At 45.0% G+C, this 23129-nt stretch overlaps 1 long non-coding RNA gene across 1 annotated transcript in view; it reads right to left on the minus strand.

Moving 5' to 3' along the window:
• Window positions 1-9186: 9186 nt before the first annotated feature.
• Window positions 9187-23129, minus strand: part of LOC114601564 (uncharacterized) — a 50730-nt gene continuing 36787 nt past the window's right edge. The window contains exon 4 of the long non-coding RNA XR_013393714.1: window positions 9187-9905. This is a non-coding gene — a long non-coding RNA (uncharacterized LOC114601564). The remainder of the gene's footprint in view (window positions 9906-23129) is intronic.

Consider the following 23129-nt stretch of genomic DNA (forward strand, 5'->3'; position numbering starts at 1 on the left):
GTGGCCCCTGGTTTACTTACGGATCCTACAGCTCAGCACAGCAGCTTGTAGCATTCTGAATGCTGATTATTGTTTTTTTGAGGTGCAGGTGGGAGGGCAAAGATGAACTTCTTATGGACTAAAAAGTTCATTTGGATGGACTTGAAACAGTTTGCCAAACAAACTAACCGAAACGAATTCATTTTTGGACAGGAAGAACTAGAACCAGAACTGTTTTCTTTTTTAAATGTGCTTTGCCAGCACTGGCCTTTATACCTCCCAGAGCTGAGCAGTCATCACTTGTCACCATGTGCTTGCATGCTCTTTGCATCAATCTTTGTTCATCTCAGGAAACACACACCGCAGGCCCAGCCCCACTCCACGCTCCCCTACCCACAGTGCTTTTTCCCAAGTGCACCAACTGGTTGCATTGGTGTTATGCACCAGTCACCCCAACCAGCAACACGCAGGCTTCAAAGAGTCTGGTTCCATCCATGCTCTCTCAGTTGAGGCTTTGGGTTCTGAAGACTTCACCTCAAGACCACAGGTTCAGGGGTTACAAGGCAAGTGACCTAGATTTGCAAGAGGAGAAGAAAAAACAGATCCAAATCAGTGCGAATTTCAGAAGGGTAGCCACAGAGCTCTGCAGCAGCAAAAAGAACAAAGAGGCTTGTGGCACCTGAAAGCCGAAACAGATTTACCTGTGGTAGAACCTTTTGTGGGATATCATTCATATACTACTTTTCATCAACCAAACCTAGAGCAACTGACAACATTTTAAGACAAAATCCAACGTGATAAAACAATATTAAAACAGTGGAAATTAGTACATTCCTTCCTTCCTTTTAAAGAATTTATATTCTGCCTTTCAATAAACTTTTCAGGGCACCTTACAAACAGATAAACAATAATACAGCAACTATATCAAAATATAATATATAAAAGCAGCATATGAAAATATCCACGATGGCTATGCCTTTCTCTACTGCTCGACGCAGCATGTCTCTGAATTCCAGTTGCTGAGATTCACAAGTGGGGAGAGTGCTGCTGCACTCAGGTTCTTCTTATGGGCTTCCCAAAGGTTGCCTCCCTTTCAGACTTTCCTTATTGGGGCAGAGGGGTGACTATGGAGGCTAACATGATGTGCTCCTGCACTTCAGAATCTACCACTACACTATTTGATTTACTGTACTACCTAAGTATCAATGAACTAATCAGTTGACTAAAGGTAAAGGTAAAGGTACCCCTGCCCGTACGGGCCAGTCTTGCCAGACTCTAGGGTTGTGCGCTCAACTCACTCTAGAGGCCGGGAGCCAGCGCTGTCCGCAGACACTTCCGGGTCACATGGCCAGCGTGACGAAGCTACTCTGGCGAGCCAGAGCTGCACACGGAAACGCCGTTTACCTTCCCGCTAGTAAGCGGTCCCTATTTATCTACTTGCACCCGGGGGTGCTTTCGAACTGCTAGGTTGGCAGGCGCTGGGACCGAGGAGCGGGAGCGCACCCTGCCGCAGGGATTCGAACCGCCGACCATGCGATCGGCAAGCCCTAGGCGCTGAGGTTTTACCCACAACGCCACCCACGTCAGTTGATAATCAGGTGACCATGAATTTGTGCCATTGTACAGTTGCAATACACAGTTGCAATAAAAAATTATTCAACCCTCATTGCATATCAGGTTTATGGCGTGGCCAGGCGGAGAAGGCAAGCCCTAGGCGCTGAGGTTTTACCCACAACGCCACCCACGTCAGTTGATAATCAGGTGACCATGAATTTGTGCCATTGTACAGTTGCAATACACAGTTGCAATAAAAAATTATTCAACCCTCATTGCATATCAGGTTTATGGCGTGGCCAGGCGGAGAAGGAGCCACCCAGGTGAAATGAATGGTGCATGACAACGTGTTATGGGGTTAAAATGAGCTACAACTTTATTTAAACTTTCAGATGTAGGAAGACCTTGGCTTAGGCATTGGGCGTTTATCCCTCCCAGTCCCCAGCCGGGGATCTGAGGCACATCAGGGTTAACAGATCTGTCTGGGAAGCGGGCTGGCTCTGGAAGACGTATGTTTAAGAAGAGAGCCTGCCCCCATTTTGCCGCAAACACAAGGGAGTGCACTGACAACCTTTCAGCATATGGCCTGTGACTCCCTTCAACACAGCCCCTTTAACGGGGAACCATGGGATCGCCGGGGGGGGGGGGCGTGTGTCACCGCTTCAAAATGCCCCCCCCCCCCCCATTTAGGGAAGATAGACTAAAGGATTCTGCCCAAGGCCTAAAACCACCAAAGTTGTGACATTTTGCTATGGAGAAGGCGAAACCTGCCAATGCAGGGGAAATTCCTTCCTGGTCCTTTAACAGCAACCACTGAAAGACCGTAGCAACGCCCACATACCTGTAAAGAGGTTAACCTGCAATAAAGAGCATAAACAAAGGGAGGGTGAAGCTCTGGAACCGACTGTGGGCTCCCAAGTAGGCTCCGCTCCCTTACATACACAAAGCGCAGACCAGAGTGAAGACTACCCCTTCTTGGTCCGCTCTCTGGCTCCTCCGCCTGGTTCATTGGTTCATTCTGAACTGAGGTTTGGCGGGAACCTCAAGGGCTGTGATGTGGGGAGGTGGACCAGGAGCGTTCTTCCGGGAGTCTTGGAGGATCGAGGGTGCTGTGTGCGGCCACGCAAAGGGCGCCCTCTGGTTGATGGGGAGAGCGGTCATTATCAAAATTTGCAGACTTTCAGCTGTTTGCAATGAACAAATCAAAGTTGCATTTTCAGCTGAATTTGGGGAAACCACTTGATGCATCCGTTTTGTTGAGCTATTTCAAAGGCCTTTTTCTTTTACTTGCTCTGTGCAAACAGCTGAAAATCTGCAAATTTTGATAATAAACCTGATTTGCAGGTGGTGGGGGGGTTGAATAATTTCAATTGCAGCTGTATGTGTGAATAACTTTATTTTCTCCCTGCCCAGAGTTTACTTTTCTCATAATACGTAGCAAAGATGACCTTATAGCATCCACGATTATCAGCAAGCAGCAACTACTAATGTGCAGGAAAGAGTGTGTTGGGGTTTTTGGGGGGAGGGGTTGTATCACAAGGAGCAAAGCAAGCCTCTCCCATCTGATGTCTATTTCGATACCATGCTGGCTAAGGCCTGTAAGCAAAGGAACATGCCCGAGCGCTGGCTTGTGGTCGGAGCAAATAGATTTTACAGGAAATAATAATCTGCTCTCTGTAGACTAATGCACAGCGCAGTTACTGGAAAGCCCAAAGTGAGGCAGGGTGGCTACTACATTTCGGGCGGAAGCTTGGCCTGAAGAGTGATGGTGCTCAGATGAAAGGAAGTGTTAGGGTGTAGTGCATTCAAAGTAAGTGTGTGTGTGTGTGTGTGTGTGTGTGTGTCACAAAATCAGGCCGATAACGTTCTGAGACTGAGACCAAAGACACTACAGACTTCAAGGAGTTTTGCAGTCGTTCCCTCTCGTCACAGAAGAGTGGTCTCATCAGGGCAGGTGTCCAGGGCCCCGCACAACAAAACGAGCAGGAAGACCTCTAGACACAGTAGGGCTGACCTACTTACCACACTTTTTTGAAGTCAAGTAATTCAATTTACCATCTAAACAGAAGATGAGGGGGCAGGGAGAGAACCATTCAGTCCCGGAGTGTAAAATTACGTAACTGCACCACTGCTTTGGAAGAATAGTTCTGGAGAGGGTTTCTAACAGAGAATTTTTCAGGGTCTTCATCAAACTACCATTCCCAGGATTCTTTGGGTGAAGCCATGACAGTTTAATTCAGGGGACAGCAAACATTTTCAGCAGGGAGCCGGGGGAGGGCCGGACTATATTTTGAAAAAATAATAATAATAATGAACGAATTCCTATGCCCCACAAATAACCCAGAGATGCATTTTTAATAAAAGCACACATTCTACTCATGTAAAAACAGCAGGCAGGCCCCACAAATAACCCAGAGATGCATTTTAAATAAAAGGACGCATTCTACTCATGTAAAACCACGCTGATTCCTGGACCATCCGCAGGCTGGATTTAGAAGGCGATTGGGCCGGATCCGGCCCCTGGGCCTTAGTTTGCCTACCCATGGTTTAATTGGTATACGCCAAGATATGTTTTAAACATATATTAGCCCATTATTGCATTCCACTTGTCCCTTGCTATCTGGGTACTAACCTGCATGGATTTCCTATAAATACGTGCTTCTGCGTGCTGAAAACATCAGGATCAGAGTTCATTCCATTTTTTTCTCGATACATGCCACATTTGCACAGTTCCACTTATACCCCAATGAATACACTTTGCTACAAACAAAAGGGCCATCACAACCTAAGATATGAAAAATACATCAGGAATGGCTGCTGGGTACCAGGTCCAGGGCTGAGGAACTGCTTCACCCAGTGCAGCCATAGCAGGACCCTCCAAGGCAGCAACACAAATATCATTTCTTTAAAAATCTGTGTATTTAAATAAGATTTCTAGGGCTGCAATCCTATATTCATTTATAGGTCACATCTACATCTTACATCTAAAGCACATTCAATGCATATTTAAAGCACACACTCCCCCTAAAGAATCCTAGGGAGGGTACTGGGAATTGTAGCTCTGTAAGAGGTAAATTATAATACCCAGGATTTGGGGGAGATGTGCTTTAAATGTATTGTGTGTATGCAAATTTTGTGCCCCCCCCCCCCACTTTCTGTGTTATGTATGTATTAAAGTTTACCTATCAGAGATAAACTATAGTTCCCAGGATTCTTTGGGGGAAGTCATGTGCTTTAAATGTAAGGTGTGGTTGTGTTCTTACCTGGGAATATCAGTGAAATTTCAGTTATCCAAATGCATCAAGTATGGGGTTGCATTGTGCATGTATTCAGTGTTAAAATGTGTGTTTATAAACTTATTTTATCTAAAAATGCACATTTTAAAATGTGTTTTGATACATTTTCTGAGCAGTGAAGGGTGCTGGAACTTTCAGGAAGTGGGAGACCTGTAGGATAACTCTGAATCCACACATTAGCCAGAAATCTGAGGTTCAGTTCAGATCGGATCAGAATTCACAAAGACAGGATTCCTCAAGCATCTTAGCTCTTCTAAACACCCAGGAGGTGACCACAATTCAGCTGGAGGGAGTCAAGCAGTAACCAATCCACAAGGAGTGATCCTTGGAAAACTCTGTGTTGAAAACTGCCCCCTTGTGGTCCAAACATGCAGGCTTTCCTCAGCTTCTCCTACAAAGAAATAGCTGGTTTATTATAATTAAGAGGCTAGCTAGAGGGGAGTGGTGGGGGAGGGATGTCCAATTGCAATAATTTAACCATGACAAGCAAGGGCAGGCTGGGTGGGACAGAAACCACATTCCCATTATTTCAGACATACTAAGTTTGGTCAGTTTTTCCCCCACTCTTCTTCTTCCCCCTGTTTCATTAGCCCACTCTCCCACAATAAGTAATTTTCCCCTCAATGCCTCAAATCACTCTCGATACCGCTGTGGTGCGCGTGTGGCCTGCGTGAAGTATGAGGAGGTCACAGCCAATGTGTCTTCCTTTTGTGTGGGGTTTTCATTAGATGGGAATGACCACAGAATTAAACAGCCCGTAGGCCAGCAGAACTGCCCACTAATTGCTTTAGTGTGTGTTTTATGGTATCACCACAATTTCCCCTCGTCGATACCAGGATTTCTCCACTTAATCCAACGGCCTTCATCAGGATTAAATGAAGACGCAAGGCTCCCTTGTTAGATAAAAACACTGGGGTTGATGCTGCTGCCGTGTTGTTTTTTAATTTATTGAGTCTTTGTGGCCTCTTCAGCCATTTAACCTCAAAGGCTTGTAAAGTTCACAGAGTGATCTCTCAGCCTATTGGTGGGCCAGACCAAAATCTCTAATTACAGAAGAAACGCTGACAAAATGGTGACTTCAAGGGCTAGAGCATTAGCCACTGGCTAACCACGGGAGCTACATTGGTGTCAGGGGATGTGGGTTTCTCTGCAAGGGCCTTGTGGCAGCCATCTTGACCCAACAGCTTGTTGCAACTTGAGGAGGGCCCTGATCCTGGGCCCCATCAGACAGGGATACAGCCTGTGCAGCAGCAGCACTACACATAGGGTCTTCAAGAGAAATACAGAATGGCTGAACAGAGCTATGAGACACCTGTCAAATATCAGTAGACCAGTTGACTGGTCATGTGACAAGGCCTGGCCCTCCGACTAAATGATTCACAAGTCATGGCCTGAGCCAAAAGGAGGCACTGTTTGCTGGTGTCTGCTGCCACAGCCTCTCATCTTTACCTCTGCCCTCCTGTCTGGCCACACCTAGACCCACCCACTAGAGTTTTCTTTCTTTTCCAGTAAAGAAGTATAGGAGTATAAGGTAAAGGTAAAGGGACCCCTGGCCATTAGGTCCAGTCATGGCCGACTCTGGGGTTGCGGCACTCATCTCGCTTTATTGGCCGAGGGAGCTGGTGTACAGCTTCCGGGTTATGTGGCCAGCATGACTAAGCCGCTTCTGGCGAACCAGAGCAGCACACGGAAACACTGTTTACCTTCCCGCCGGAGCAGTACCTATTTATCTACTTGCACTTTGACGTGCTTTCGAACTGCTAGGTTGGCAGGAGCTGGGACCGAGCAACAGGAGCTCACCCTGTCACAGGGATTCGAACCGCCGACCTTCTGATCGGCAAGTCCTAAGCTCTGTGGTTTAACCCACAGTGTCGGGCTCAAATGTACCAGAGTGGGCAAGTTTTGCAGCCCAGGGGCCACATAAGCAACCATTCGGGGGCTGTGTGCCATTGTTGGGTGGGGCCAGAGGCAAAACTGGTCAGACCAATGGCTGCAACAGCAAACTGTGACAATAACTATAGTATCTATCATCATGAAAATCTCATGAACATTACAAAAAAAGAAAATAATACATTCACCTCGAACATACAATACACATTTGCACTCACAAAATGAATCTAAACCACCCACACATAACATAATCACTCAACAATCACACCACTCCTTGCACCTACCACATCAGTTCGTTCACCCAGTTCTCACTGGAATAAAACATTCAGCTGTTCTGCTGGCTTTTTTATAATGAACTTAAAATGTCACACTGTTAGCAGTGCCCCAAGTGTACTGATTTGGATTTTTGCTGTTATCTTGTTGTGCTGTGAGCTGCTTTGGGCACATATATGTGGAAAAGTGGCATATAAATATAAATGTTGGCATCCATCTGTCTTGAGAGACAGTGAAGTGTGCCTCTGGGGGTGAAGTCAAACTGCTGTGTTAGCAGTAATAACCACCAATAACCATGTACAGAAAAACAAGTCGCTTGGATGAAAGCAATCCAATGGGGCCAAAGAAAAAAGCCCCATCAATTTCCACTCGTGTAGCACAGGCAACGTGAACCGACATTACTGTTTGAGATGAGCATCACTAAAATGTACCCCACCATCAAGAGTTATTAATCCATTAAATCCATGAATCCATGGACACCTTTGTGGTATCAATGATACCTTCCTGAAGCAATGAATGGTCTTGATATAAGGCCCCATCTACACAAGACACTTAACACACTTTAAACAGCCATGGCTCCCCCCCCCCCAAGAATCATGGGACTTGTAGCTTGCTAAGGGTGCTGAGACCTGTTAGGAGACCCCTGTTCCTTTCACAGAGCTACCATTTCCAGAGTTCCCTGTGAAGAAAGAATGGTTGCTAAACCACTCTGGAAACATTGCTTTAAATACTGTTTAAAGTGTATAAAACAAGATGTAGTGGGCTTCTGAACTCCCTCACATGTTTAAAGGAGGTAAAATAAATATGCCATAGGGGCTGTAAAGCAATGGGAGCTAACTATGCCTCCCGCCAGCCACACAGTCAGTGAGCTCAAGACCACCACCACGCTTGTGTGGAGGAACTCTGTGTGTATAAGCTGATATGTACACACGGCCCCTTCTCACCCTCTCCAAACACACAGCCAAAACACGCAAGGGGTGTCTGCAAGACAGACAGATCTGACCCACAATCCATCACGAAGCTCCTTTGAATGAACAGGAACTGTGCAAAAGTGCTCTTTTACAGCCCCAGTTCACTTCAACAGGCCTTGTGCAAGAGAACTTCCCAGTGGGTTGTCCTTAGGGGTGGAGGAATTTGTTAGTTTTGGCTTTGCTCTGATTCTTAGTTTTCCAATCTTAAATCCAGTTCCTCCCGTTTCTGAATCAGTTTGAAACTTCATATGCGTTTTCTTTCATATTTCGCCTAAGATACGTATTTTAGCAATCTTCCCCAGTATAATACATTTTTGTAAAAATTCTGAGACTTGCAAATTTCAAAGGAGCAGTCTGGCATTTCAATTCATGTATTGGTTTGGGAAGGGCCAATTAGGTATGTTTGCATTAAAATCCCATCTGAACAAATTTCACCCCCATCCCTGATTATGTCCCAATAAATATATGGGCGTGTGCCACTGAAATGCTATGTCTCAGGCACCAACGTGTCTGAGGCTGGGCCTGGCAGACATCGAAAAACAAATGGTCACTGAAAACCTACATTTTCTAAGCCCAGAGGTCAGTGTCTTCTTCATAAGATGTTCCCAGCAGCTTCTGGAACACCTGGATAGATACTAAGAGATATTCAGAGCATATGCATCTTTGCTTGTTGATTTTAATTTAACCAAGTAAGACGCCTCCATCATTGTAATGTCCTGCTCTGTTGCAGAGCCTTGCATTAGCTTTAGAGTCTTTTTTAAGTGGCTTGAGCAAAATGGGGCTCCGTGCGGTTTGCAGGGCACTTTCTGTTTAACTTGCCTCAAAGTGCTCCAAAGAGTTTGCAAGTGCATTAGTGGTCTGGCTTGCGCATTGCTGCTCTAACCCTTAGACCTCTGCCAATCAATCTTGCTGACACCCATTAAAATGAGCTCATGGTGCCGATTTTATGGCCGGATTAAGTGGCATATCTGTCGATCAGACAGTCCAGAAAGAGCGTCACACTGCTAATGATTTTGTTATTGATCTTTAATGATTTCCTACATTAGTACAAGCTGAATTAGCTTCATCAACAAGCTCTAGGAGTGAGGGAGGGGCACCAGCAGAATAGCTGCCTCAGTCTAGCAGTGATCACACAGCTGGCTTCTGCATTGCCCCCCCCCCCCATTTATTTGGATTAACAAGAACATAATTTGGTATATTTGATTGGTTGATCAAAATATCTTAGAACCTTTTACCACCTGCTCCTTCCTTTCTCTGTAGTTAATGTACTACTCACAACTGTAGTTATTTACCCTAACTACTCTCTTGCATTTATAGGGTTGCCATATCTTGAAGATCAAAAAAGAGGACAGCCTGAGCTGCTGCCAGCCTGAGCTGGGAAAAGAGATGCATGGGCGCGCAAGGCCGCTGCACCCTTCTTTCCCTAGCTTGGGCTGGCAGCGGCCATGGCGTGCAGAGCGCCAGCACCAGTACGACTCTTTCCCTGGCTCGGGCTGGCAGTGGCCCATGCCCAAGACTGAGCCCAAGCTGCCCAAGCCCAAGCCCAGGTGCACCGGAAACAATAGCGGAAGCCGCATCGGACATTCAGCTTCCAAAAAAAGTTAGAAAACCCGAACACTCACATCCGGATTTCGATCTTTCGGGAGCCAAAACGTACGAGTACCAAGGCTTTGACAACCAAGATACGACTACTAGATAGAAACTACAAGCTCTGATCTGAAATGACCCAAATTCCTTCTGCCATATCAAAAAAACACCTGCCTTTTCCTGAAAATTTTCATCACTGTTTGCTCGCTCTTCCTTGCTCCCTTCTCTGAACTGATTTCATCTGATTGTCATGGTGCCATTGTGTAGTTTAATCCGATGGGGTATGTAGTACAGCAGTGATGCTATCCTGTTTATGATGTGCTTCCTGGTGGCATAGGATCACCATGTGGCTCATCTAGGAAGGAGAAAGAATGGAACAGTAACCAAGATAAATAAACACACACACACACACACACACACACACACACACACACACACTATATGGCTGAACCAGCAGCTAGAGGAAATGCCACTCAAGAGAATCAGTGAGCAGTCTCACAAAACATTTTGCGGGGGGGAGGGTGTCAATCTCCATTATCAGCCCCAAAATTGAAAACAATCAAAATTTTTGAGCAGCTTTGAAAATTGCTCTTACACTGGAAAGTTAAGCCAAAGAGGCTGCCTCAAAGGCAGATTTCTGAATAGACAGTCAAAAGAGAAGGCACAGACAGGAAGGCTAATGTGAAAATTATGCTGCCTGCCTACAGCCACAGGCAAGGGCATATTATACTTTTACTGTATTTACTTACTACATTGTTATCCCATTATCCTCACACAGCAGCAATGCCTATTGGGTGCACACCTCCTTGATCTCAACTTTGTACCTATTGACTGTCACTGCTGTCAGACAAGTCGACCCAGGTCACAGCATTATGACAATCTAGTGGAAATATAGTATAATGAAAAATCTCTAAACAGTTTACAACAGTTTATTACATGCATTATTATAGGCATAATACTACACACATAGTATACAGATATACATTAAAGCAATTGGCCCATAAACATGTGCATACATCAGCACACAGAACTGTATAAAAATAGTGTGCAATGAATATACTTTATAAAATTATGCTGAAAAAATAATGCAAGAGGTTTGATTCCTTTATATGTATTATACATACTTTTCCATCTAATTTTGCATATAATTAACTGGGGTTATAAAAAAACACACATGATGATGCATGAGTGGCTCAGACGTGAGAGAGAGCTTGATGCAAGAAGCGGTTCAGTGCAAGCAAAGCTCAATCAGATCAGAGCCTTAAAAAGCCATGCACAAATCCATTTGTCCTCCATCCTTCATCCAAACCTGCTTAGCTAACTTTCATGTTCCTTCAGATACTGATAGCATGATAACCTCTATAGGTCTCATCGGAACTGGAAGCCCTTCTCAAAATGCATCAGCAAATGAACCACTTTGCTACTTTTCTAGCCAAACACGTGGCAAGCATTGTTTCAAAAATTGTCTCTTCAGGCCAAATCTGCAGCTGGTTGGAGTCAGCCTCGCTCTGCTGCTGTCCATGGCGCTAAGCCGAATTCTCTCGGCTGACGCTTTGGGCACATGCGCATGTTTAAGACATTTTAAGCTGCGGAGATCTGTGGCCATTCTTAGAAATGTTTTAATGCACAACAGATGGAGCTCAAACACATCCCTGTTGGAAGACGCTATTTCTGCCATGCATTTCCAAGCCTCTTAAGCTCTGTGCTTCTGAGAGGCATGAAGCAGTAGCACCTAGTGTTTCCTGACTATGCAGAACGGCATCTGCCACCTGCCCTGTTGATGGCAAACCTACATGGCAAGCGGGGACGAATTACAAAAGAAGAAGAAGAAAAGGTGCTGGTGTGAGAATATTCTGACAGGCATGTGACACGTGAGGCTGCCTTATACACAAAGTTACAACACTGCTCCATCTCGTTCAGTTCTATCTATACCAACTGGCAGTTTTGGACAAAGGTCTCTCCCACCTCTACCTGGAGTTAAGATGCAAAGCAGAAGCTCTACCCCTAAGCTAAATGTTGAGATTGCCCTTCAATGTTTATCACCTAGATTGGAGACCAAGCAGGCGTACAAGCCACCTGGCCTGCTTGCAAAGCAGACGATCTACCCTGGATCATATAGATCTTAATGAGTAAAGTTGCTTAACAGACACTGGTAACCACTTGGTGTTCCAAGAGATAATTATGATGGTAATAGGTAAAAGAAGGATCTTGACAAGCTGGAATGTGTGTCGAGGACGATCAGAATTATAAAGGGTCTGGAAACTAAGCTTTATGAGGACCAGTTGAGGGAGTTGGGTATGTTGAGCCTGGATGAGAGGAGACTTGAGAGGAGATATGATAGCCATCTTCAAATACTCAAGGGCTGTCACATGGAAAATGGAACAAGCTTGCTTTCTCTTGCTCGGGAGGGTAGGACCCATACCAATGGATTCAAGTTGCAAGAAAGTAGATTCCAAATCAACATCAGGAATATTTTTCTGATGCTAAGAGTCATTCAGAGGTGTCTGGTTGTGCTGCAGCAGATGCACCATGGTGTTTTCTCTTCTCTTCGCTCCTCCCAGCAGTCATTCCTCCTCTCGTCACTGCGATGGGTACATGACCTGACTGTCTGTCTCCAGGTACTGTGGTCATCCGCAAGGGATTCCCACATGGTGGGGTTGATGTTGCCAGCCTTCATGTCACACTTGCAGACATCTTTGTAGCGCAGAGTTGGTCTGCCAACAGGTTCGGTGCCTGAAGCTAGCTCTCCATAGAGAGAGAGCTCTCCTTGGGGATCCTGGCACCTTCCATTCTGTGGACATGACAAGGCCATGTAATATACATTTAAGAAATATGCAAAACTGTGTATTCCTTAAAACTTTATACAAAAATGTGTATATCCGGAGAACTTAATACACAAATGCTGATGGATTTTCTTGAGGATAGGGGGGGGGGAGTTTGCAGATTGCCGCAAAAATGTGAAGAGCTGAAATTAAGAATGGAAAGAAACACCTAAACCTGAAAGAAGGAATATTCGTCTATCCCAAATTGCATCCTAGCCGCAATCTCTGTTCTGCCCAGCCAAAGGACACAACATTGAGAAGCCTCCATGACCACACTTCCCACGATGGGCTCAGTGGTCTGGATGCACCAATCCCTCCCTGGCTAGTGTGGTTCAGACAGGGAAGCCACTAATGCCTCTTCGCTCCTGGACCCAGGAGTCTTAATGCCTATTGATCCACCAAGTGGCAGGGTGTCGGGTGTCTGCCCCCTGGTACCCATGGTGGTTCACCTCATTGGTTGCAATTGCAGCAGGTCTGCCTGTCAGGGGCCCCAGATAGAGAACAATTGCCCACTTGTGGCCAACACCACAGGGAAGCAAAGGAGGACAATGATCTATGCATGCAAAGTCTAGGGTGGCCATGTACCCCACTTTACAGAGGACTGAAATAGAGTTAGATGGATCAGCCTTTTTCAGGTCTGTATTTGGTGCATGTTCAGACAGAAGTCTGTTCTGTCTATGCATTGATCTATTATATTTTGGGGAGGGGGGAAATCAGCACAAAAATTCATGTTTAAATATTCTTTAAAATACTTATTTAAATATGGATTTTATCACAAAATATATATTTGACCTCAATGTATTTGTAAAGATAATTTCCCCTAAAACATGCATTTAATGCATTTTAAATGCATGTTTGCACAATTTTTTGAGCCAAGAAAAATATTGCAAATGAGCAGCGTGAAATCTGAAGGATAACTTCATTCCAATTTGCACATCGGTCCAGGTGGTGCAGATCAGATCAGTCCTCATCAAAATTCACTGAAATGTAGTTCCTCAAGCATCCCTAAGGTTATCAGAACACAATCCTTTATCTGTTTGAAGAGTTCTCAGTCAGCTCATTCATGCTACTTCAGTTCTCATTCCAATAAAAACAAGAGCAAAACAAAACACAAACCAATAAACCCCACTCAAAACACGTACTCCATAAAACCCATAAAATTTATAAATAAAAGTTTTGGGGGTTTTTTAAGGGAGAGGGAAGAAACTACCTGATTCTGGCAGCTGAATTAATTGCTTTACTGGGTGCTTTTTCTGATTCATGTTTTAAAAGCTGCTGCTATTCATTTTAAAAGTTTTTAATACTTGTTTTTCTCATTTTATTGGTTGAATTGATTGTTGTGAACTGCCTTGGAGGAATGATAGAATTAAAAAAAATCATATAAATAAGGAATAAATAAACAATGACACTCCCCCTCCGACTGCAGACCTTTCCATCTCCTAAACAGCTGCTGCTGAGGTTCAAGGGGATCTGCAGAACAGCATGCAATATAACTCACAGGTGATTGGTGAACTGGGGTCCATCACCCTGCCACCATTGGCTACAACCCAATATTTTAAATTTTTCAGATCACATCATCTTTTTTATAGTTACGATTACATTGTTCTGTGTGTGTGTTTGTTTTAAATTTCTGGCCTACAACAGCCTTTACCAACCTGGTGCCCTCCTCCAGATGTTTTGGACTACAACTCCCATCAGCCCCAGCAGATTGGAATTAGGTGGAAACTCTCAGAGAGGTTGCACTCCCCCTGAAGGAACAAGAAGTCACTGGTATCCTGGTGGCCCTTGTGGCTAAGAGGGCTTTTAAGTGGAGGCGGAGATGACTGGCAGAATCCGTGACCAAGGGAAAGAGACGGTGGAAGAAGACTGGAAGAAATTTAAATTATATCTTAAGAATTGTTGTAAAATTAATGAGTGTTAAAATGTCAAGGGAATGGGAAATATAGAATTACAGCTGTAACTGAATAAGTAAGAGAAGAACGTTAAAAAACGAATTGAATAATTAGCTAATTGGGGGGTTGCTGAAGAAATATTAAAACAGGGATGCAGAAAAGGGGAGGCATGGGGAAGTCCGGGAAGTAAGGTTTATGAAAAAAAGGTTACGAAATTATACATGTTTATATGTTTGTTTGTTTAGGTATTGTGTATTGTGTTTATTTTGTGTTGGAAAACTAATAAAAATTTATAAAAAAAATAAAATAAAAAATAAGAGGGCTTTTAAGTGGGTTTGCCAGCTTTGACCATTACTAGGCTAGGATAGCCTGGTCCCAGTAGTTCATGCTGTAATGACCTCCCATCTGGATTACTGTAATGTGCTTTACATGGGGCTACCCTTGAAGACAATGGTGTGCCCTATTGAGTTCTACCTCCTGCAAGCCCTCTGGAATGAAGTAATAACCAGGTATCTGTTTTAAATAACGTCTTCATCAATAGACGGCTTTCCTCCCACTTTTCTAAAGGACTTTTTATTATCAGCATCCCCTTTAAACTTCCTCTATTGAGTTTTCCAATTGGCTCCGTTAACCAAGCATTCTGGCTCCTGCAGAGGGTGGCCTGTTAGCATTGCATTATAAGGCCCAATATCTATTATTCATTGGGAATTTAAAAGCAATCAAAAGGCACTCTGGGTCACTTTGCTATTAAAGCAATCTTCTGCTGCCAATGCCAAGTTTTCTCTCTCACTTAAAATACATTAATGACCCATTACAGGGACGGGATCCGAAGCAGGACTTATATATAGGAATGTCTTTGGAGATTTTGAAAAAGATATAAACAAACAGTCTCATTTTAATGTGTTCATTAAGGAGGATTTGAGAGGGACGAGGGACAAGGTATTTTCTGCCCCTGAGTTCCCAGGGGGGACAGGGATATAGGGGGAATGTCTGACTAGGGGTGACATTTCCTTATAGCCATGAATAATTTGAAGTTTTATTGGAGGGATAATGAGTCCCATGGACTGCAAGAAGATCAAACCTCTCCATTCTTAAGGAAATCAGCCCTGAGTGCTCACTGGAAAGACAGATTGTGAAGCTGAGGCTCCAATACTTTGGCCACCTCATGAGAAGAGAAGACTCCCTGGAAAAGACCCTGATGCTGGGAAAGATGGAGGGCACAAGGAGAAGGGGACGACAGAGGATGAGATGGCTAGACAGTGCTCTCGAAGCTACCAGCATGAGTTTGACCAAAGTGCGGGAGGCAGTGGAAGACAGAAGTGCCTGCCGTGCTCTGGTCCATGGGGTCACGAAGAGTCAGACACGACTAAATGACTAAATAACAACAACAGTGAGGGAGAGTCACCAAGTCCCAGAAAAACAGAGCCAGGGTTTTAAATAAATAAATAAATAAATGTCGCCATTTGTCCTCAGAAAATGTTTTGATTTAAAAGAATTTGAGCAAAGATGCTGTCTCCAACACACACACACACACACACACACACATATATATTCCAAATTTTTCAGTAAACATGGAAGATCACATTCATATAGGGTTGCCATATTTTGAAAACGGCCTTCCCAGTCAGAACTACCTTTTATGTGGAGGCTGCAGCCAAGCAGAGGTTTCTTCTCCCACTGTTGCCCTGCTCTGGCTGCGCAGTTTGCTGTGACCAGCAAGGTCGGGCCTGGGATTGGGCCCAGCCAGGGAGGCTCATCACTCTCCAGCCTCTCTGCTCCTGCCTGGCCCTTCCCCAGCAACATCAGCGGCCCCCAACGGCTGCACCAGAGGGGACGCAGGTGGCAGCCGCTGCAGCTGCCTCAGTGGCGACTCCACAGCCTCTCCAGTCCTGCCTGGGCCTTGCCCTCCATTGCAGCTTGAGCAGCCGTTGGGGGCCACTTCTTTGGGGGAAGACATGGTTGTTAAATTATAGAGCTTTGAACGTAAGGTGCAAGGTGCAGATGTGGCCTTTTACTTGGAGGCTTATGACTTTTGAAGAAGAAGAAGCCTTGTTAAATTTCCGAAGCCATCATCATATGGATTTTTTATTAGGATCAAGATAGATAGGTAAGTAAGTAAGTAAGTAAGTAAGTACATAGCTATTTGCATTACCCAACATAAGTTAAGACAGTGTGAGAGCTTTTACATGACACAGAAATTTTCCTCAGGCTGGTTGAAGGGGAAGGCAGGGAAGAGAGATTATTTCTGAGGAAAGGTATGATTTGTCTGCTTGACTGATTTGAGTCTTAAAACAAAATTCTGTGGTGTGTCTAAATTAAGGTGATTGGCACAAAGCTCATCATTTGGGCATCCAGACATGTAAATCATTTCTGCAAAACTTAGAAGCCAGCAAATGGGTCCTGCCCAGCAGCTGTGGAGACATGGCTTGGATTTTGTCTGCTGTTTTTGCTTGGGCAGGTGTGAGGAACCTCTGTCCCTCCAGATGTTGCTATTGGCCATGCTTGCTGAGGCTGATGGGAATCAGTGTACAACAATATCTGAAGGACCAAAGGTTCCCCAAAAGCAAGGGGAGGCAAGGAGCCTGTTCAAATAGTTCAAGATGCAAGTTAAAAGGGATCAGTGCCAGTGCGGTGCAGTGGTTAAGAGTGGTAGTCACGTAATCTGGGGAACCGGGTTCGCGTCCCCGCTCCTCCACATGCAGCTGCTGGGTGACCTTGGGCCAGTCACACTTCTTTGAAGTCTCTCAGCCCCACTCACCTCGCAGAGTGTTTGTTGTGGGGGAGGAAGGGAAAGGAGATTGTTAGCCGCTTTGAGACTCCTGAAGGGGAGTGAAAGGTGGGATATCAAATCCAAACTCTTCTTCTTCTTCTTCTTCTTCATCATCAATGGAAATATGGGGAACAGCATTTACTGATGCGAAGACCACTTCCAGGCCTGCTCTAGTGGAACTTCACACACACACACACACACACACACACACACACTCTCTCTCTCTCTCTCTCTCTCAAGTGCCCTCTGAAAAGGATCCTGATGGGTTTTTAAAATAAAATAATAATAATAATAATAATAATAATAATAATAGTGTGTGTTTTCACTAGCACAAGGGCTTGTGCACTAGCAGATGGATGAGTTTTAAATGTTGCACAACACACGAATGAATCCAAGGTAAAGGCTAGCTGGAAACTCGTGCAAAAGATTGTGCAATCTGTCATGCAACCAAGTTACCAGCAACCTGCTTATGCATTCACTTGTACAACAATGTTCCACTGATGCAAAACACTGGAATAAGTATACTGCTAAGTGGCTTTAACTTAGCACTACACTGGATGCCACCCAAATATCTGAACCTTACATGTAAGCCACCTTGACAGGATTTCTATCTGAAAGGCAAGGTATAAATCAGGGGTCAGCAACCTAAGGCCCATGGGCCACAAGCGGCCCATGGGGGTCGTTTAACTGGCCCATGGACCCCTGCCGCCCGCTCGGTCAGCTCCCGTGCACCACATTAAGCTGGTGCGGAGAAGAGCAGGGACTGCCTTCCACGACACTGGCCGGCTTCCCATTGGCTGCAGGAAGCTCCTGCAGCCAATGGGAAGCTGCGCACGCCTCCTCCACACCAGAAGGAGCACTGGAAATAGTGTTTGTGCATGCGTCTGCGGGACCGTTAACCGGCCCAAGCCACAAAAACTTTGCCAACCCCTGGTATAAATAAGTGGAACAAATTATACAAATTATACGGCCTACGACCCTCGTACCTACGGGACCGCCTCTCCTGGTATGCCCCACAGAGGAACCTACGGTCTGCAAATAAAAACATCCTGAAGGTCCCAGGCCTCAGAGAGGTTAGGCTGCCCTCAACTAGAGCCAGGACCTTCTCGGCTGCGGCTCCAATCTGGTGGAACGCTCTGTCACAAGAGACTAGGGCCCTGCGGGATTTGACATCTTTCCGCAGGGCCTGCAAGACAGAGTTGTTCCACCAGGCCTTTGGTCAGGGCACAGCCTGACTCCCTCCTCTGGCAACCTGCACAGAATTTTGCTTAATGGTTGTCATCAACTTGATTTTAATTAATTTTTATAATGAAATGTTTTTAGAATGTGTGATTATTTGACTGTTTGATTATTTGATTGTTGTTAGCCGCCCTGAGCCCGGCTTCGGCTGGGGAGGGTGGGATATAAATAAAATTTACTATTATTATTATTAACATTTTTCTAAGAAACAAATTTAAAGTATTAAAAGTAGCACAATTTTATTGCTTTAACTGTTTTGTTATGGGATTTTTAATTGGTTTTTAATTTGACATTTGATATCAATTATGTATTGATTTTTTAGAGTTTTAAATTGATTAGAAGCCATTTGGGCATTAAATAAGCCATTACTCTTTTTTACCTGAAAATAGAAAGGGAACTTGTGGGGAGGAGGGAACCTCACTTAGCAGAAGCAGTGGACAGGATCATTGTCAGGCGTGGATCCCACTGATCCCAGGAGCTAACAGGGAAGTTGAGACAATGTGAGCTTGCACAAGCAAGATGCTGGTGGCCAACCACAGGTGGGGAAAAAACCCCCAACATCGTCAAAGGGAAGGAAAACCAAAGTGCACAGCCACAGGACCTGAGGCAGACGTTGCAAACTGTTTCCGAAATCCTGTCTCACCGCATGGTTGGTAAACGAGAACAAAGACAGTGCTGTTGTTTGGAGTTCCTCTATGCAGAGTTAAAGGCAGGTAGCAAGGGCAGCGGTCTCCTTTGGTCCCAGCCAGGATGGGGAGGGAAATACCAGAGAAAGGGCATTTCACCATTTTGTAGCAAGAAATCCAGGTTTGCTAGGAAGTGCATCAACTCCAAGCTTTGGGCTCTGACTGAGGGTTGCATCTAACTAAGACTACAATCCTAACCACACTTACGTCTCATGGAATTCAGCAAGGACTTCTGAGCAGACGTAGGTCATGCCTACACTTTCTATTAAAAGCAGTATTATACCACTTTAACAGCCATGTTCACCCAAAAATATCAAGGTCCTATTTTTCAGTGGCATCGAGGGCAGAAGCTGTCACCATGGTTTGTGAGCTGGGGAAGTATACAGAGTTTGACGGAAAGAACAGGAAAACAACAGCGCCACCTAGACGCAATTGGCAGTATTGCGGCTGAATGCATCAGGTAAGACGATAAAAGAGATTTCAAACATATGAAGATGACTTCTACTGAGACTGGCTCTTCGTCCACATTTTCACATTTTCTTGTGGCTTTTAAAAAGCTTTTTGTGAAAAATTCATCACCATTTTAGTGTGAATTTCTCCTAATATACACATTTTTGTATGCAATCTTGCCTAACACACATATTTTTCGAAAGTGGCTTCCCCTAGTACCTATTACAATGCATTCTTGCATGTTATTTTCACCAGTACATGGATATATTTGGCTGTAGAACCATACTGCAAGATTCAGAGAACCGTGAACTGCTTTTCCTTTCGTGTGTGTTATTTTGGACAGTGCAAATTATGTAAAGTGCCATTAAATGAGAATCAAATGTCTTCCCCAAATGGACCCCACAAATTGACCTACTGTTTTCCCAAGCAGTAGATTGAGCAACTCTCATCCCCCCTTGAAAGAAAAGAATGCTACTGAAACTTCCCCCAGAAGCTCCTTTGTTCAGGACAAGGCATGTTGGCTGCCTACAGCCAGACAAACATTGTTAATTATTACAGTAGTTAAGGAGAATTTAAAAAACAAAACAAAAAATGAAGAGACGGGGGAAACCCACATCCAGATGGCACCAGCATTACGGGGCAAAGTTATTGCTCTCCTTGTATGCTCCAGTTCCTGAGTAAGCCACCATTGGCAATTTCTGTTATAATTAACGTCTTTAGGGCTAATGGGATTTCGGTCCCTTGGATAAAAGGTGCATTGTTTGCAACAGTAACTCCTGGGGTTTCTGCCATCCAGGCTGAGGTTAGAATGACCAGGAAATCTTAACTTTCATCTACCATTAGAGTCAAAGTGGCAGTTATATCCCCGGAAATTAAACCACTCGCTGCAGTGAAGTTTTAATGTCTGTGGCTGCATTTGACATCTCATGACTTATGGGACAGGGCAGTTCTTTTTCTCCTGGACTTTAAGCGTCTTCTTGGTCTTAAGAGCTCCATCTGCACCAAGATGACTCTCAGATGGGCATTTTAGGGGCTGCCCTCTGCTAAAAGTCGCTGTATCTATAGACAAGTTGACAGGCCAATAGACAGTGCAGCTCCAGGTCTGGGGAGCAGGGGGGAAAGGGACTCTGTGATGCTGCAAGCCGACATACACTTGATAGAGCAATCCTGACTTCTCCCAGAGCCCAGCATCCACAGCCCTCCCAGTAGCTGGGATGGAAGATGAGGGGCAGGCAGATCATTAGGCCAGCCTAGACCTAATTCAGGCCCAATGCCATTATGTTGTGGCCATGGGGTTGGCTGGGGATCCAGTGGATCCCAGGCTGGCTCAGCCCCCCACCCCACCCCGGAAGCTCTGTTTCAGGGCTTTGTCTCAGTATAAGGATCCCAAAGTGATACCTCGAGTGAGGGCTGGCAGAGATACTTCTGCCCAATCCAATCTTCAGCCTCCCCTGCCCAGTCCAGCGGCATAGGAGTCAACTCCTAGGGGCTAAGGTCCCTTCATCCCCACCAATAACATATTTCAGGGGGCCAGCCCCCTCCCCAGGTTGAAGGGCACTGCCATTCAAATCATATGTGTGTGTGCCATATCATGTGATTAATTACGTGGGGCAGGGCTTACCTAGCCCCCCATATTTTATTCAAGTTAGCACCCCTGCCCAGCGCTAAGGAGGTTTGGAAGTGAGCAAGCATGCATGGGATCATAAAATTGTAGAGTTGGATGGGACCCTGAGGATCATCAAGTCCAACCCACTGCAATGTAGGAATATACAGCTGCCCTATATGGGGATCGAACCTGCAACCTCGGTGTTGTCAGCAGGGTTCCTTTCTCCCTGACAAGGGAGTTTGCCAAGAGGCAAGAGAGGGCAGCCTATCTCTGGTTGCTCTGGCAAAGAAGGAACCCTCTCATGGCTGGTCTGCTTCCAGCAGTAATTTGCATTCCAACAGTCTTTTCATTTATATAGCAAAGGGATGCACAGCTCAGCAAACAGGGGCATTCTGTTTTGTGTTCTGCAATTTTAAAAGTAGTCTATGCATTTGTGAAGCAGGGTGGCCACTTTCATGTCACCAGAAAAGAAGGATTGAAGAGGACACCAATTTGCATACAATTGACACGCACCCATTTACATGCATTGGCAAATATGTAGAAATAACGACTCTGATTTAAACAGAAATACAGAAGATTTCACCATAGTGACCAGATGACCTCTGTGCCTTCTCAGCCTGCTGTCCAGGTGCTCAGAGTTGATGGGACATTTTATGGCCCTCCTGCTCTCCCTTCCAAGGGCACTTTACTTTTAAACCAGACTTGGACAAGACAGCTCTTCAAATGGAAAATGCCCTCTGTAAAATAGGACACATGCACAACCTAGCCCAAAGGCAAGCCAGTGTGGTGTAGTGGCTAGAGTGTTGGACTAGGACCTGGGAGCCCAGGGTTCAAATCCCCTCTCTGCCACAAAGCTCACCTTGGGCCTTAAACTCAACCCAACCTACCTCACAGGGTGGTTGTGAGAATAAAATGTGGAGGAGGAGGAGGAGGAGGAAGAGAACTGTATGGGCCATGCTGGGTTCCTTGAGGGAAAGGTAGGACAGAAATATCTAACGGGAGAAGTGCCCTTCCCACCAATGATGCAGTTCACTGTCCCCCTGCCCTCCACCATGCAACCATATGCTTTTAAATGCTTTTCCATAAGCCCCAACTCCTTTCTTCTACCCAGATAAAAATACTGGAAAAGACTGGATTGAAGACGAGAATGAAGGATGTTGATTGTTCCTGGAGAAGCAACATCGTAGATTCCATGAGGCGACAAGAAGCTGTGCTGTGGAGGGATTTTGCTTCCATCCTTACAGCATCTGAGATACCTACAGAAGCCACAATGTGCCCTTAATCCCACAACAAAATCAAATCAAAGAGCAATTAATATCCTGATACCTGTGGCCAGCCAGCCAAAGTGGTATAGAGCTGATGATTTCTTTTTCCATTTTACTTCAACTGTGGTTACTTACTTCTCTGTTTTTCCCCCCAGCCCTTCTCTGGGCAAGTGGTTTTAGGGGCACCAAAGTTCACTTTTGTGGGTAACCTGCACTCTTAGCTGTTGATTTAATTAACTCAGGCTTCTGAGCTGCTTGACCATATCAGCTCCAGCGGGGCGAAATGATTCCAGGCATAAAATGGATTTATCACTTACAGAATATTCCAGAAGGACACTAGAGGGTGGGGACATATGTGTTTGCATATTTTGATGTGGACAAAGCTATAAAATATAATATCTACAATCCTCAATATTATATATGCACAGAGAGAAATTATTTGGGCTGCAAGTGCAGAGATGTAACATTTCAAGAACTGACTTTCTGGTCATATCCATGCACCATACATTTAAAGCACAGTTCCCAGGATTCTTTGGGCATAGCCATGGGTCTTTTAAGCCCATGACGTCTCCTAAAGATCCTGAGAACTGTAGTTTGATAAGGGCGCTGGGAACTGCGACTCTGTGAGGGATAAACATCAGTTCCCCCAAGATTATTTAAGGGAAGCCAGATACGAGCACAGTTATTGTGCTTTAAATGTGCTATAAATGTATAGCAATCTCAGCATGTATCTTTGTCAGTTCCAGGGCAAGCTTGGGTTCTGCACATGTTCAGCATGGTTCAGTTGGAATCGGAGGAAAGCAACAGTGAAGAGTGCCTATTGGCTAGCACCCATGATGTTCATGCTAT

Source organism: Podarcis muralis, chromosome 7 (genome assembly GCF_964188315.1).
Source record: "Podarcis muralis chromosome 7, rPodMur119.hap1.1, whole genome shotgun sequence".
Lineage (NCBI taxonomy): Eukaryota > Metazoa > Chordata > Lepidosauria > Squamata > Lacertidae > Podarcis > Podarcis muralis.